This window comes from Microtus oregoni, unplaced genomic scaffold (assembly GCF_018167655.1).
Source record: "Microtus oregoni isolate MIOR12 unplaced genomic scaffold, Mior012 000015F_ref0000493, whole genome shotgun sequence".
NCBI classification, from domain to species: Eukaryota; Metazoa; Chordata; class Mammalia; order Rodentia; family Cricetidae; genus Microtus; species Microtus oregoni.
Genome location: NW_024543074.1, coordinates 10,765,833 through 10,782,143, shown reverse-complemented (window position 1 = coordinate 10,782,143; position 16,311 = coordinate 10,765,833).

The following is a 16,311-nucleotide window of genomic DNA, read 5'->3' as shown; positions in this document are numbered from 1 at the left end:
TGTGCTAGCTGGCATATTGTCGGATCTGCAGTCCTGATGAAGGTAACCCCTCTGACTGGAAGCCAAGTGTCCCACCTAGACCTGATGCAGCAGTCCCCTTTGAAGGAATCCATGACCTTAGTCCCCTTACCCCATTGCCCTGTTTGTACCCCTCTTTCTTCCTCCCTTTGTCTCTCCTTTTCATTTCACATTTCTCTTACTAGCCTTAGTGGCTGTTGGGTCCTGGTCTGTGTTTTTGTGTTTGCACGGAAGGCAGGCTCTCCTCTGGTCTAGGAGGAAGCCCATGGGTAATGAATGTCACACTGACCAAAATGGGTAGTTTTTATAATAAAAAGTGTATCATTGTATTCTTGTTTTAGTATTCTTCAGTTTCCATCTGTAAAACGGGAGTGAACTTTCGTCCTGTCTGCTTACTCTGGATTCTAAAGACTGGAAATGAAAAATAAAATGATGTAGCTAGTCTAAAAGGGCCAGATGTGGCTCATGCCTGGAATCCCAACACCCGGAAGCTGAAGTTGGGGTTAGCTCAAGACCCCTCTGGTCTTTATAGTGAGGCCTTGTCTCAAAAAGGTCAAATAATAAAGAGTAATATGTGAAATTTGCTCACCAGTTATTAGCTATTCAATATAATTAGTCAAAATTGGGGTAATGCCCAGAACCTCCCCGTTGGGGGAGTACCACCTTGCTAGCAGAGGCACCTCCACCACGCTCTGGAAACTCCATAATACTTGTGGAAAACGTGAGAAAGTCTTCTGCCCTGGCTGTGTGGTTGTGTCCTGGCTCTACTTGTCCCTGCCTATGGAAAGAACTTGGTAGTGACCAGGCCGCGCACATCCACTCGGGTACCCACTGAGACCTGTGCCGTCAAGCTCTAAGGTTATCACCCTCAGTTCTAACTGAGCTGTTGAAGGAGTTTTCTGGTCATCTAAAATAAGAGCTTAGCATGTGAGTTCTTCAGCTGGGTGTCAGTCAGAAAGGGGCTTGGTAGATAGAGCAACTCCGCCAGGCTGGAACCTCCCTCCTATAAGGAAGGTTTCCCCAAGAGTGTGCCCAGGCTGTAGAGCCAGCACCCAAGCTTTCACTGGCTTTCTCAGAAGTCCCTTGGAAAGCCCCAGCTGCTGTCCTGTGTGCACGGCCCGGACGTGACTGCGTGGTGAGAATGGAAACAGTTGTGGGGAGGGGAGGCAAGAAGAGCCTGTGCAAATAACCACACCAGAGCTGTCTGAGTCCCACACCTAGCTGGGCCCCAACTGCCAATCTCACAGGAAGTGAAAGACAGCCACTGTCAATCATGGGGGCAGGGGGGCTTGTTGCAGCGCCCACCACTTGGTAGCTGCTTTTCCATCACTCCCTTGCCTTCTGGTACTGGAACCGTGCAGCCCAGATAGGCAAGAAAGTGCCAGAGTCCCACCCTTTGTGTGAGCCGAAAGATCCTTGAGATGGGACCTAGGTTTTGGGCTCTCAGGGTGGGCTGTCCTGTGACGGGCGAAGGTGCCTTTCAAATTCCAGGACTACTGTTTGCATTCTATGTCAAGGTAGTAAGGGCTCAGTCCAGTACTTGCTGTTTAGACTGCCCTAGCTCATGAGGTTTGAGTCAGCCCAGAGTCTTAAGACCTGGCTGTCCCCACTTCAGTGCTCGGGATCGACCCCCGGGCCTCCTCATGCTAGGCAAACGATTTTCTACTAAACCATCCCCAGCCCTCATACTTGTTGAATCAGACTCACTAATCTTATACATTGACTTTAAAATCACCCTGCAACCCAGGCTGACTTTGAACATGTGATTCCCCTGTCTTCTGAGTAACTAGAATTGCAGGTGTCCATCATGAGGCCTATTTCCTTCTGGTCTCCTGTTCAGTGGTTTGACCTCTGTCCCTCAGGGGGACAAAGCTCCCCTCCTGTTCAACAGGACAGATTCAACTCAGGCAAAACTCTAGAAACAGTGGCAGCCGAGCTGCTTTCAGAATGCTGCCTTGACCTCGTTTTCTACCCCCTGGTATTGGTCTCACATAACCGAGGGGCTAAGTGACCGTCAGCACAGTGATGGCTGGTAGCTGATACAGCAAGTGTCGGGACGTCTCCACAGACAGCATTTCCCTAAGAAGAGGGAGGTAGGCTGGTAAGGGTCTAACTTCAGGCCGGGATTGCCAGGCCAGGGACTGAGACTCTGCTCTTGATGGAGCCACTACGTTGTTACCCTCAGCCTGGGTACAGCCAACGGCTCAGGCCTGGCATCCCTCAGACACCCCATCTGACTATGTAAGAGGCAGGTAGGTAGTGGTAAAGACAGACCAGTACCTTACTTTGGGAATCACTCCATGTGGTAAACTTTGATCACTCCATGTGGTAAACTTTGATGTAAATAGTATTTGGTAGTTGACAAACGTCTTTGACATGCATTATCTCATCTATCTTTACAAAACTCCTGGGACATAGTCCTTATTTAGCAGCAAGGAGACACGCTCTGCGGGTTAAAGTGGCTTAGCCATGATTAATTGGGCCTCAGCTCAAACAAGGCAGTGTCCACAGTTGAGCGCTGCTGTTGCTCTTGTGGTCACGCCCTGTGTGATGCTTTTTGTTTGAAGCCTTAGCGCCTTGTCCCTCCACACTGGACCCTGCTAACCACCCTACTCTTAACACCTCCCAACCCACATCTAAACTTAACCACGTGAGGCAGTGGCAGTAATGGTTCAGGGAGGAAGGGAAAATGGTCAAAGGGAAATGGGGCCAGCCCTTCGGTTCTCTCCAGCTGCATCTTCCATTCCTCTCCAAGCACTAGGCACCTGCCAGCCTGTGCCCCACATTTTCCATCCTCTTCTACATTGTCCTCCCCACCTCCCTCCACCTGCAGTCTGATTGTGGCCCCACCGCACCCTGATGGAACAGAGATGCTTGTGTGTGTGATGCAAATGTGTTCCCGCCAAGGGCAAGAGCCCCTGCATCCCGGGTCTGCTGCCTCTGCTAACACTGTCTCTGTGACTTTAAGTCATCTTGTCTACACACTTTCTTTCCTTCCTTTCTTCCTTTATTTTTTTGAGACAGGGTCTCACTATTGTAGCCCTAGCTGACTGGTCTGCAGCTCACCGGAACAGACTGCAATCGGACTCAACAAGAGCTGCCTGCCTCTGCCTCCCAAGAGCTGGGACTGAAAGTGTGTACTGTACTCAGTACAAAGCTCCTCTCCACACCGCAGTTGACAAAGCCATGGCAACCATTGGCCAGAGAAATGTGCCTGTGATAGTGTGAGTGGAAGAGGGCATGCAGGGCACCCAAAGTGCCTGCTAGGTATATTGTTTCCTTCCTTCCTTCCTTCCTTTCTTCCTTCCTCCCTTCCTCCCTCCCTCCCTCCTTCCTTCCCTTCCTCCCTCCCTCTCTACTTTCCTTTCCTTCTTCCTTTTTCTCAGCCAAGCACTCTACCACTGAGCTGCATCCCCCACCCTGCACTCAACTTTGAAACACTTCAGTATATTATTCATACTGGTCTAGAAACTTACTCTGCAGCTCAGGCAGGAGCTTTAAACTTTTTGTTTGTTTATTTGTTTGCTTTTGTTTTTTTTGACACAGGGTTTCTCTATGTAGCCTGGCTGTCCTGGAACTTGCTCTGTAGACCAGGCTGGCCCCAAACACACAAAGATCCACCTGCCTCTGCCTCCCGAATGCTAGGATTAAAAGTGTGCACTTTGAACTCTTAATTCTCTTGCATAGCTGGTATTGCAGGCCTACATGACTAGACTTGCCTGCTTTTCTCTCTCACTCTCTCCGAGTGTGTGTGTGTGGGTATGTTGCTGAGGATCGAACCAAGGGCCTCGTGCATAATAGGCAATGTTCTGCCATTGAGATATATGCCTGGTCTTATTTTTTAACTTATTACATACCTTGCTATCTGCCCACAAAAGTCAGGATACAACTTAACCTCTATGTAGCTCAGAGTCATTGTTATGAACCTTCAGTTCTGTATCTGGTAAAATGGCTTCAGGACTAATTATTTTTCCATCTCTTGGATTCACGGCGTGTCTGCTGTCGCTTCTGTCATTCGTTCACAGCCGTCTCCCTTCTCGTCTCGCTTGAGCTGATGAACAGACAGCTACATCTGGTTCTTACTGTAGTGTGGCCGGTGAGTGAGTGAAAGACATGGCTGCTTGCCTGGGCCTTTGGCTGGGCGTAGAAGCCTCCAGCAGCGCGAAAGTCAGAACCTTGGGGCTGGTGGAATCATAGTAAGGCCACCACCTTGTGAGTGACAGGGCCAGACCATACTGGCCTACTCCAAGAGGAACCACCGCGGTGAGGTGTGTTGTCCAAATTTGGCTCAGAGCTTTCGATCTCAAGGTGCTGCCGTGCTGCGCGAGTGCCCCAGGAAACAGGAACCAAGTGCACAGCAAACTACACTATGCTTTTGTCACCAAGATGTCTAGATCCTGGGGACTACGATGAAGACTGTGGGGCCTTTGAGTTTTGACACAACATCTCAACAGTCCCTTAGAGGTCAGGCAGCGTGACGCAGAGGACTTGAGACCCACGGAGCTCTCCTTGGGTCCCTCCCATGGCTGATGGATGCCTGTGCCCGTATGTCAGGAGCTAGCAGGCCCTTTTCCAGAGCTCTCTGGGTTGTTTCCATACGTGTACTTCCCCCTGAAAACGGAGACCCTGATTCTGTACTACACAGCAAACGGGGGGGGGGGGGGCTTCAGTCACCAAAGCGGGGACCCCCAGCTGCTTTCTAGTTGTCCCTCCTTCCTGCTCCTCAAACCCAGCACCTGCCACCCTCTGAATCCTTTTTTGCTTTGGAAAAATACCTGAGAGTGATCTCTGTAGGGCCATTAGTCAGAAAAGTATGGTGGTTATGGCGATGGTGGTAACTGTTGATCATTCCCTGGGTGACTGAATGGCAAAAGCAGAGGGGGGAAGCACAAATCCATACTTGGCAGGGGAAAGAGCTCTGGGAGGGAGAGGGTGCCAGTAACAACCTAGTTTCCTCAAGAGCTCTGGTCCTAGCAGGGACTGGATGACCCCGGGACAATGGAGTGATACAAAGCCCCGAGACAAGCTGGCACCTTCCTCAGCCCAGCACGGCAGCTGCGGCACTTTCTCTGGGCCGCTGAGTAGACTCACTTCCTCAGCCCTGCACCCTAGAGAAGCAGGAAGATGGAGGGCGGGTCTCAGACAGAGAGGTGGGGCATGACCTGGAATCCAGGCCTCTGCTGGGGAAGATGAGGTAGGCTTGTCCCTGGAATGGGCAAGCTCCTCCTCTACCCGCTTAGAGGTACCCGGGTCCAGGATTGAACTGATGTCCACCCTGGGGGCAGGGGCAGGGTTGGGGAGGGCAGCCCTCCACGTGTTCCTTCTGTCTCCTGGAACCCCAGCAGGCAGGTGGGGCTGGGGGAGTGTGACCTCAAGTCTCCAGACCTCAGCACCAAGGTCCCTTTGGGAGTGGGGCCCTTAATGCCCCCACTGTGTTCACAAATCCTCAGACCCCTAGAGGAGGAGGGCCTGGATCCCCTGCCCCCATCTCCTACCTCCATTTGTCCCCAGCCTCTCACCTCCCCCTCTTGGAACCACAACCCCATGACGCTGACACTCAGGCTCCATTGGTCTCTGTGGAGAACATTTGCCCTTATTTGGCCAGGCCAGCTCTGCACTAGGCCTCCACCTCTGGCCCAGCCCCCACGGGCCTGTGTGTCTCTCTCACTTCGTCTTTTTGAGGTTTGGCTGTGGGGCCCAGTGGGCGTCACTGCAAACGCACTTTCTGGTTGAGTCACTTCTAACGGCTCCACCACCGCTGTGAGCCGCTGCTGCTGCTCACTCCACTCCTGGACGCCCTCGAGGCTTGATGGCTACCCCTCCCCCACCTGACTGCTGTAGTGTAGAGGGCTGGGGGGACGGTGACCTTTGACAGGTTTTGCAGACCACTTGGTGACCCCTTTAGTCACATCTACTGGCCCTACCCACAAGCCTGGGGCAGGGAAGTGGCCCTGCGTCTCTCCCGTAGACTTTCCCAGCTCCTTCCTCAGACTTTTGGGGATTCTGGAGCCTGATGGGTTCTTATGGAAGAATTATTTCTTTGGGGGCGATTAGAATTGACTTCTTTGGGGGAACAGAAAAACGGGATGCAGACTGTTGGCTGATATTTAGAAAGAAGAAACTTAACCTGGCCGAGATTCCGGTTCCTCAATCTGAAATGGGGATACTGACATTTGCCTTACTGGGCCAGCATGATCAAATGAGATGCAGACCGTTTACTGGGTGCTCCGCGGGCCCCTCTCATGGCATGGAGAGGTGAATACATACATGGAGCCCAGGCTAGCTCCTGCACATCATGGTCTCCTCTTCCCACATCTTTTCTTGTGTTTCCCGCTGTGCCCGGGTGCGAGGAATCCTGTGGGGGACAGGAGGCTGACAGGACTAGACAACCCTTTTGCCCCTGTTCCTAGGGAAGAGGAGAGTTCTGCTAGGGAGCCCTCTCTGGTCTTTAGGATGTCTGTCCTGGATCCATCTAGGAAGATGCACAGCTGCCCTCTGGCTGGACAGGTTTTAGAACATGGTACTATTGCTTCCCCGGACCACCAAGGTCCTTGGACCTTTGTCCTTGGGGAATACTCTAGAGTAAAATCAGATCCTTTGGTCAGCTATCTCTTCCATTCTACAGTTGAAGCAGCGGGTGGGATGGGATTTGAGGCAGGATGAATAACAGGCTTAAAGTTACACTATAGAGAGACCCAAGTGTCTTGTCTCTCCATTGTGTCCTCTTGGCTCTCATATCAGGGGTAGGATTCTGGTTAACTGAGAGATCATGGCAGGCAATACTCTCCCTCTCTCCCCAAGTCCTCTCTTTGTCTGCTTTCCTCTGTCAGCGTGATCAAACGAGATGCGGACCAAACATAGTCCTTACATGTGCTCTCAACTCTTATGGCACAGAGAGGTAAATACGTGGATCCCAGGCTAACTCCCACGCCACATAGCAGTCTCTCTCTCTCTCTCTCTCTCTCTCTCTCTCTCTCTCTCTCGTGTGTGTGTGTGTGTGTGTGTGTGTGTGTGTGTGTGAGAGAGAGAGAGAGAGAGAGAGAGAGAGAGAGAGAGAGAAGACATTTAATCTAGAAAGCCAGAACAGCTATGCACGTTAGGTTTGGCACCCATAGGTAGAGGGAACTTTCGCTTTCCTGTCTGTGTCCCTAGGCGATCCCAGAGGACAATGTGTCTGGTTTCATTACCACTCTCAGGGTGGCTTTCTCCCTTCCACACACACCCCCTTTCTTTCCCAGACTTTCTGCTTCTTCCCACGCCATGGAAAGAACCCTGCACTTGCCCCCTCCTCCCCCAGTCTGCATTCGGTTTGTCTCTGTGCTTGCAGCGTGGCTTCCTAAGGGTCAGTTCATTGCTCTAATCCCTGTCTTAGGTCAGCACGGCTGAGCCAGAGCCCTATAAAACAGTCTCCCAGAATGGGCCCTGCATGTTGGAGCTACCCCTTGTCAACAGGAGAGCATGAGGTGGGATGTGGAAGTTGCCTGGACAAAGGAGGCAGAGGCCAAGGGAGACAGCCTGCCCACTCTCCTGCCCTGCTAGGCAGCAACTCTTGTGCTCCCTAGGGCACTGAGATGAAATCCTCCTGAGTCTGAATTGACCTCTGCTGGGAACTTGGCAGTCTAAGGTCTTTGAGGTGTTCCCCTCCCTTGTCCCTGGCTTTCTTTTGACTGCCCCTCCAGGGAAGCCAGGCAGGGCCTCAGCAGTTTTAGTGATCAACTTTACCCAGTTTTGTGATGCTGGGGGATCAGTTTCCCTCCTTTGTGGCAGGCCCGCCCCAGCCTCAACACTAGTTCTCTGAAGGGTGGGCCTCTCAACCTTCTGACTTCCTGTTTGTGAGTGGTTAGCTCCTGTGGCTTCTCTCTTCAGAAGGCAGGTTATCGGGCCTGCCATCTCTGCCTGCCTGCCTACCTGCCCACTGAGTGAGGCCCCAGGCCTGTGCTGCTGGAAGAAAATCTTGGTTTTCTTCTCAAATTCTTTCACTCTTCGGGCCTGCACTCCTAGTAAGGCAAAGGCCTTCAAAGGATCCCTTTCTCCGTTTCTTCTCTTTGTCCAGTTGCCCCTTCCAAACTCTCTTCTGATTGTACTTCTTCTAGAAGGCCTTTGCTGATATCTGTCCGTCGCCCCATGACTCTGGCCCCAGTGAGCCCCTCAGCACCAAGGAGGATTACTCGGTACCTATCCATAATGATCCTACACACCAGTATACAGAATTCCCCTGTATCCTCCTACAGTGACCCCAAGTTCCTCCTCAACTTCATCCTTCTCAGAAGCTGAGAGAGCACCCCATAGCAGGGCCTCATATCTTCTCTTCAGGCTAACTTTACCTGCCCACAGCATCATCTCAGCAGACAAGATGGCTACCCTCAGGGTTAGTTACAAAGGGATGGGAGCAAAGATGGTGAGTTAGAGTGCCTCAGAATCGCTAGTCCCGGTCTGGACCCATCCCTTAGGTGAACAGGGTTTCATTCCCGGCTCCCATTCCCTCTTCCACTTAGCAGAGGTATTGCAGGAAATGAGGATGACAGGACCCGGGCCTGGAGGTGGAACTGCACTGGTGGAGGAGTGTTTGCCTGGCATGCACTAGGTAGGGTGGAGGTTGGAGCACACGCCTGTAATCCCAGCACTTAAGGGAAAGGCGGGAGGACCAAAGTCTTGGTTATCCTTGATCGCACAGCAAGCTCAAGACCAGCCTTAAAAACAAACAAACAAACAAACAAAAATTATCTTTGATTATATAGCAAATTCAAGGCCAGCCTGAGCTATACAGGATCCTGTCTTAAAACAAACAAACAAAAAAACAAGGATAGGGGTTGTGCACACTTTAGATCCCAGCACTTGAGAGGCAGAGGCAGGAGGATCTCTGTGAGTTTGAGGCCAGTCTGGTCTACATAGTGAATTACGGGACAGCCAGTATTACAAAGAGAAACCCTATCTTGAAAAACAAAGGAAAAGTCGAAACCAGAAAACCTTGGAGACTATTTTTTTTTTTAGCGGAATTTAAATGGTGACCGCAGCCTCGTGTGCCTCACTGTGTCTGGACATGTTTCCAAGGGTGGAGTTCAAATCATCTACGTGAACCCCCCCCCCTCAACAGAGGGAGACATTAATCCCTCCCCCTTTAGCCTCAGACCACCACAAACAAAAAAGATGGCTTTGTTTCTCTCTTCCTGGGGAGCTCAAGCAACAGGAAACTTTGGGGGCAGCAGTGAGGGTTAGGCCTGTCCTTCAGAAGTGCCTGTATGTTCCAGGACTTCTGTCTGTCACCTCACTGGTCCCAGGGTCCCAAGTGATTCTCCCTGTGTCCTTGCAGGAGGCAGGGGTGTCCCGGAGTGGGGAGAAGGCCTTCCAGGTGAGCCATGGGCCTGAGCTGGCTGTGTCTGCTATGTTCACTCTAGGAAGTGCAGCACCCCGTTCCACACAGGACACCTTCACTCTTCGGACACTCACAGCCCTGGTGACCTTCCTAAGATGCTACCCCCTGCCTTCTACTGTGTCTTTTCTCTGCTTCTCATTTTTAGGGAGTTTTAGGCCCCGCAATGATGAAGCCCAAGGCACAGGGGCCCTGGGCTCCTTCTCAGTTCCTTTGTTCTTCAGTCCCAGCCTCAAGATGGGAACCACAGAAAATTCCAGACCCTCCAAGAAACTTCCTGATCCCAAAAACTCTGTGGGTAGGGGCTGGGCCCCATGTGGGTTGGGGCACTAAAGACTGCTTTCAGAGGGAATGCAACACAGCTTCTTCTTAGAAGGTTGTAGGTATCAGTGACCTCCACTGCCTTGCTCAGGACTGGAGTGCCCCTCGGACTCTCAGCTCTGACTTACTCAACATCTTACTCAACATCTATAGCACAACTGGGCCCAGAAACCAGGCCCGGGCTTCCCCACGGCACTTCTCCAGGGCAGAGTGCCTCTCCAGTGATAGGGCTAAGGGCTGGGAAGCCCTGAAGGAGTGGGGTCCAGGAACCCAGGTTACTGCACAACTTTGATATTCTTATCCTCTTATCTCCTGGGGCAGCCACTTCCCCTCCACCCAGGTCTGAGGCCTGGTGGTGGTCTCTTAAAGGAACACTGTCCTATTTTGGGCCAGCCAGCCTTGCAAGGCTGTTCCCCACTATTTCTTTAGACCTTAGGGTCATGCTCTCACTTTCCGACTTTCCATTGGGGCACCTGGGACAGGTAACTGTTTTCCAGGATGGCAGTGCCTCCTGCAGACGAAAAAGATGTGGAGCAATCTCCCTCTCTCTCTGGACTTTCCCCAGTTCCTTTCTGGGCCTTGAATCTGTATTCCCTAAGGCATGTGTGGTCCCATGTCTAGATGGGGTACCCAGAGAAGACTCTCATGGCCTTCCCGGAAGGAGTCAATAGTGGTTTTTTCCTGTCCCCTGCCTCTTCTAACTGCCCCTCAAGGCCATTCTTGATTCCAGAGCCAAGCTCACTGAGAGGGACAGCTGGGGAAAATATGGGGTCCACACTCAGCCCAGTAAACTCCTGTCCAGACCCCCACCTAGTTCCCATCCCCCAGCTTGGGGCCCTAGACTGGGTAGTTTCCTGCCTTCCCCATGGGGAAAGTGGGGGTGACATGCAGGTGGGTGGACCCGCGCCCACATCCGGTGGCCAAGAGAACCTCCTGGTTAGAGTCTTTTTTCCTCCCCTCCCCCAAGACTCCAAGACACCTAAGCCCTGCCCAAGGACCCTCATCTTCACTAACATGGCCTGTCCTTCTGACCCTAGAACCCTAAAAACAGAATGAAGACCCCCTCCCATGATGCTGAGGGCTTGGCCAGGCCTGGGGAATTGGTGACATTCAGGGGTACTGAGGATACTGACTGACTCACTGGGATATGGGTTCCATCTCCCTTCAAGCCTTTGTACTTCTTCCACAGCCTCTCAGGAGACCGCATGGAACAGCCATGCCTTACTTGGTCTCAGTGACCAGAGGAGGGCTTGTCAGTGGGGGTTGGCGGTGGGGGTGTAGGACTTGGGGTTCAGGACTCTTCTGGGCTCTCACTGAAGGTCCTAGCAGGGAACTGCTATCTACCGGGATCACTCCAATGAGTCAGTCTCAACTCTTGAACCATCTCCTGTGGCTGGTTCCACTGGGAAAGGGCAGGCCTGGGATCCAGGAAGCCACCTGCCCCAAGCATGTGAAATGGCCTCTTCAGCCCCCTCCCGCTAATACCCAGCCCTGTCTCTGGTTTCCTGTCAGTCTGCACTCCCCAGGGAGGGGAGGGGTGGCTAATCTCTCTTGCGTTGTGGAGGCGGGCTCCAAGACCGTTGGGCGCCCTGAGATCTGACCCACGTGGCCTCGGGGTTATAAGCCCTGCCCACCCTGAAGGGAACCCCACTTTGGATCCTGTTCCTCTCAGCTCTGCAGCATCAGGTAAGGGCCTAAATCTTCACTCCAGCCCCAAGCAGGACTCCTTAACTTTGGGCCTAGAGGGTGGTGAAAGGCTTTGGGTTCAGGTTTGTTCTTTTTCTCTCTCTCTTTTTCTTTTTTGGAGTTTTTTTTTTTCTTTTTTCCTTTTTTTGATTTTTTAAAAATTATTTATTTATTTATTTATTTTTTGAAACAAGGTTTCTCTGTGTAACAGCCCCAGGTGGCCTGGAACTAGCTCTTATAGCCCAGGCTGGCCTTGAACTCACAGAGATCCACCTGCCTCTGCCTCCCGAGTGCTGGGACTAAAGAAATGTGCCACCGCCGCCCGGCTTGGTTCTAAGTACAGGCTCAGGACAGACAGTAGGCGGCTTGGGGCTTGGGTACCAGAGCCTTTAGGCAAAGGGGCAATGACGCTAGGATCTGCCTGCCGTCATTGGGAACAGTTTTCAAAATCTTTTAAATTCTTGAAAGCAAGGTTAAAGGGGAAAATTATTTCTGCACCCCCACCTTCGCCCCCCCCTTCAAAAAAAAAAGAGGCACCTAAGGCTCTGAGGAAGGAGGGCTGAAGATAAGGACAGGAATCGGGAGTGGGCAAAGCCTAAGTGGGACCAGTATCTGCAACTGGGGCCCAGGTATTTTTTCCGCCCAACATGGCCTCCATTTCCGTTGGCACATTCTTGGACTCCAGCTTGGGGAACAGCCTCCCGGGACTGAGGGACTCAGGGCCTTGATCTGATGGGGAGGGACACCAGCTTCTGGGAGTCAGAGCCTCTAATGCCCAGGCTGGACAACGAGGGTTTTAGGGGAGGAGACCGTGGCTGCCTCAGTTGGATTCAAGACTTGGAGGCACCACCCAGGGGGTTGCAGTTCTAAAGATAGGGCTGAGTCTCTCGGGTGGCCGTGGGCTCCACCTGAGTGTCCCCGAGAAGGGTGAGAACAGGGTGGAAACCTGGTGAGGGGGGAAGGGAAGGTCTCATAAAGAGGAAGTTGGGGGGGGGGGGGAGACTAGTCTGGCGCCATGCTGAGTCACCGCCCACAAGGCATAGGGCGGGCCCTCGGAGGCCACGGGCGGGAGTGGGGGGGGTCCTTTAGAAGCTGCGAGGGGGGGGGCAGAGGGCTTTGTTTTAAAGCAGGAGTCAGCAGGAAGAGCAGGTGGCCTGAAGAATACCTGTGGACAGACAGACAGTGCAGTCACCCATAAAGTAGAAAGCACTACTAACAGCACTGGAGGGTGTAGTGTTTCCTACTTTATGGATGAGTGTACTGTGGGCTTCGGAGACCGCGCCACGCTGCGGCCACCTGCCACCGCCCTCCTTCACCCCGGGATCAAGGAGACAGGTGAGCACACCTCCCCGTTTTGCCAGCGCCCTCCCGAAAGACTTTCACTGCCCCCCCCCCCCAGGCATTGCTCTTCCTGACCCCAGACAACTGGGGAAACACCATGACAGCTGTCCTGCGTTCGGGTCTGAGGAGATGGGTGGGGCTGGATGTGTGGGCCTTGGTGCCACACCTGCAAGCGGACTGGGGATTCCAGAAGGGAGGCCAGATGGACCGGAATGGGTAGGGGTCACAGGGCTCTCCATACAAATAAAGAATGGACTTGTTTCACTTTTGTCTGAGACTCTGTTATTGGGGTATTGGGGTTGTGTGGGTTCCCCGAGAACCTGGGAACAGAATCACCACCCAAGAGAGAGATTGGGTGTCCTGACACAAGAAGAGTTAGACCAGGCTAAGCCACAGCCTGGAGATGGAAAGGCTTGGGTCACCGGAAGCCCCAGAAGCAGACCTTCTGGCAATGCGAATAAAGGGTTAGGGTATGAGGGGGCCTTTACTTTTGGCCCTAATTGCTGCTCCATCTTCTCTTTACTCTCTTCACCTCCAAAATGAAGGTCGCTTGCCTCTGGTTTTGGTCTAAGGAAGTCTAGAGCAGTGGTTCTCAACCTTCCTCAGGCTGCGATCCTTTAATGCAGTTCCTCATGTTGTGGTGACTCCAACCATAAAATTATCTCCGTGGCTACTTCATACCTGTAGTTTGCTACTGTTTTGAATTGTAATGTAAATACCCGTGTTTTCCAATGGTTTAAGGTGACCCCTGTGAATGGGTCATTCAATCTCCCAAAGAGGTTGCAGGCCCCAGGTTGAGAACTGCTGATCTAGAGGATCCTTGGTAGCGTAAGAGGTGGGCAAAGCCACTATGGCACAGTGTGCCCACCAGCGCCTTACACATTGTCAGGTCATGGGTGCTAGTCAGCAAAGCACACACGCATCGCCATTCACATGCATGGCGCCGGGCCCTGTACACATGCCAGCAACATGCATGAACCAAGACAGACTGTGAGACATGGGGGGGGGGGTAGCACTGGGTATATAGTTACCTACTACAAACACATGTTCATAGTGCTTACACATATAGTGTTATATGACATGTCATGCCCAAGAATATATCCATAGTGATATAGATTCACATAGATACGGTGGCTCCATAGACATATAGTGACATTTTTATAGATACTATAAAATGAAGATAATATAACAGCATTTACACTGAGTAAGGATCTCAGTGTGGGTTTCAACACCTATGACACCTACGGACTGGAAAAATTTTTTTGATACTCATTTGTGTGCTTATGTACTGTGGCATGCATGTGGGGGTCGGAAAACACTTTGCACGAGGGAATCAGCTCTCCACTTTCACCGTGTGGTTCCTGGGGATCAAACATGGTCAAGCTTGGTGGCAAGTAACTCCACCCACGGGGCAATCCTACTGGCCAGACTGAAGAAAAAAATGTGTTTCTAATGGCAAGGAAAGTATGTGGTGTATGCCTGTAATCCAAGCAGGTGGAGGCCGGAGCTGAGTGAGACCCTAAGAAAGGAAGCTGTGTCTTAAGTTCCACACATCTCTGTCAGTCTCACGATTTCCCCACTAATGCAGTACAGTTGCTTGCTTAGCACTTAAATTGTATTATAAGATATAAATCTAGAGATTTAAAGCATATAAGAGGGCTGAGGATATAGGTGGTAGGGTGCTTGCTTGGCGAGCAAGGGACCTTGGGTAAACAGGATGTGTAAAAGCTGTGTGCAGATATTTCATCATGTCATATAAAGGACTTAAGTGTCTGAGAACTTGGAGCATCTGGAGATGATCCTAGAGCCAATTGCCCTTAGGCATGGAAGAATAAAAAAAGTATACACACACACACACACACACACACACACATATATCCTTTTTAAGGTTGGTTTTGGTTTTCTTTTTTTTTTTTTTTTTTTTTTTTTTCGAGACAGGGTTTCTCTGTGGCTTTGGAGCCTGTCCTGGAACTAGATCTGTAGACCAGGCTGGTCTCGAACTCACAGAGATCCGCCTACCTCTGCCTCCTGAGTGTTGGGATTAAAGGCGTGCGCCACCATCGCCCGGCTTGGTTTTGGTTTTCTTGAGACAGTTTCTTTGTATAGCCTTGGTTGTCCTGGAACTTTCCCTGAATACTACTAGGCTAGTCTTAAACTCTCAGTGATCCACCTGCCTCTGCCTCTCAAGAGCTGGGATTAAAGGCATGCGCCATCACACCTGGAGAGTATATCGTTATACGCATGTCATTGTATGCCATTACACACCACATGACCATATGTGTCATAATGTGTCGATGCCATATAATGGCATAGATACACATGATTTATGCCATGACGTTATAATTTGTAAACTTACAATGATAGAATCATAATTGTATTCATATATACCTTGTGCCAAATAGACATTCCAATGACACAGAAACTTGCACAGATAAATACTCAATGATATTCATAGACATAAAATAGTCGACATACATATAATGATCCTCTCCGCATGTACACAGACATAAACATATCTCTCATATATACATACGATATACATAACGACATGCATATATATATATACTGACCTAGAGTTGCATGATAAACATCACATAGTGACATGCATACTGATGCATGCACGAGTATGTCATCTCCTACCTCTGCAACCCTCTCTCCCCTAGTCCCATCAGCTCTGGCCTTGGTGGAGCCTACAGTCTGGGGTGAGCTAGTGTTCTCTAGGGCTTAGCTGCTATTCCATTGTGGTGCCACATGAGGGCCGCCGACCTTGGCTTGAGATTGCTTGTCTTACTGAGTCCAGGAAACAGGGGTTGCCTCTCCCCATCACTCTTATCTCTAGGGATCTAGGTGCCCCACATACAGGCAGGCACCTGGGTGGGGCAGTTCCTATGTCCTTGCTCCCAAAAAGTCTTTTCTCATGGCAAAAATAAATAAGCAAACAAAGCCTAAGGCTAGACAGAAGGTGAACTTCCTGACAATTGAGGGCAAAGCCAGCCTAAGAGGTCATGTCTTGTGGTCTCCCCTGCTGGCCTGGGAAGGCTGGGCTGTCCCCCAAATGTGTTCTGCTGCCCTGGGAAGCCTGGGCTGTCCCCCAAATGTGGTCTGCTGCCCTGGGAAACCTGGGCTGTCCCCCAAATGTGGTCTACTGGCCTGGGAAGGCTGGGCTGTCCCCCAAATGTGGTCTGCTGCCCTGGGAAACCTGGGCTGTCCCCCAAATGTGTTCTACTAGCCTGAGAAGGATGGGCTGTCCCCCAAATGGGTTCTGCTGCCCTGGGAAGCTTGGACTGTCCCCCAAATTTGTTCTGCTGGCCTGGGAAGGCTGGGCTGTCCCCCAAATGTGTTCTGCTGCCCTGGGAAACCTGGGCTGTCCCCCGAATGTAGTCTGCTGGCCTGGGAAGGCTGGGCTGGCCCCCAAATGTGTTCTGCTGGCCTGGGAAGGCTAGGCTGTCCCCCAAATGTGGCCTGCATGAAGAAATCGAACTAATTTCATCGTATTTCTACCTCTCCCTCTGCTCATTTTCCTGTTTTCAGCCTTTTATTTCTTTGTTTTATCCTAAATCCCATCTTTTCTGCTC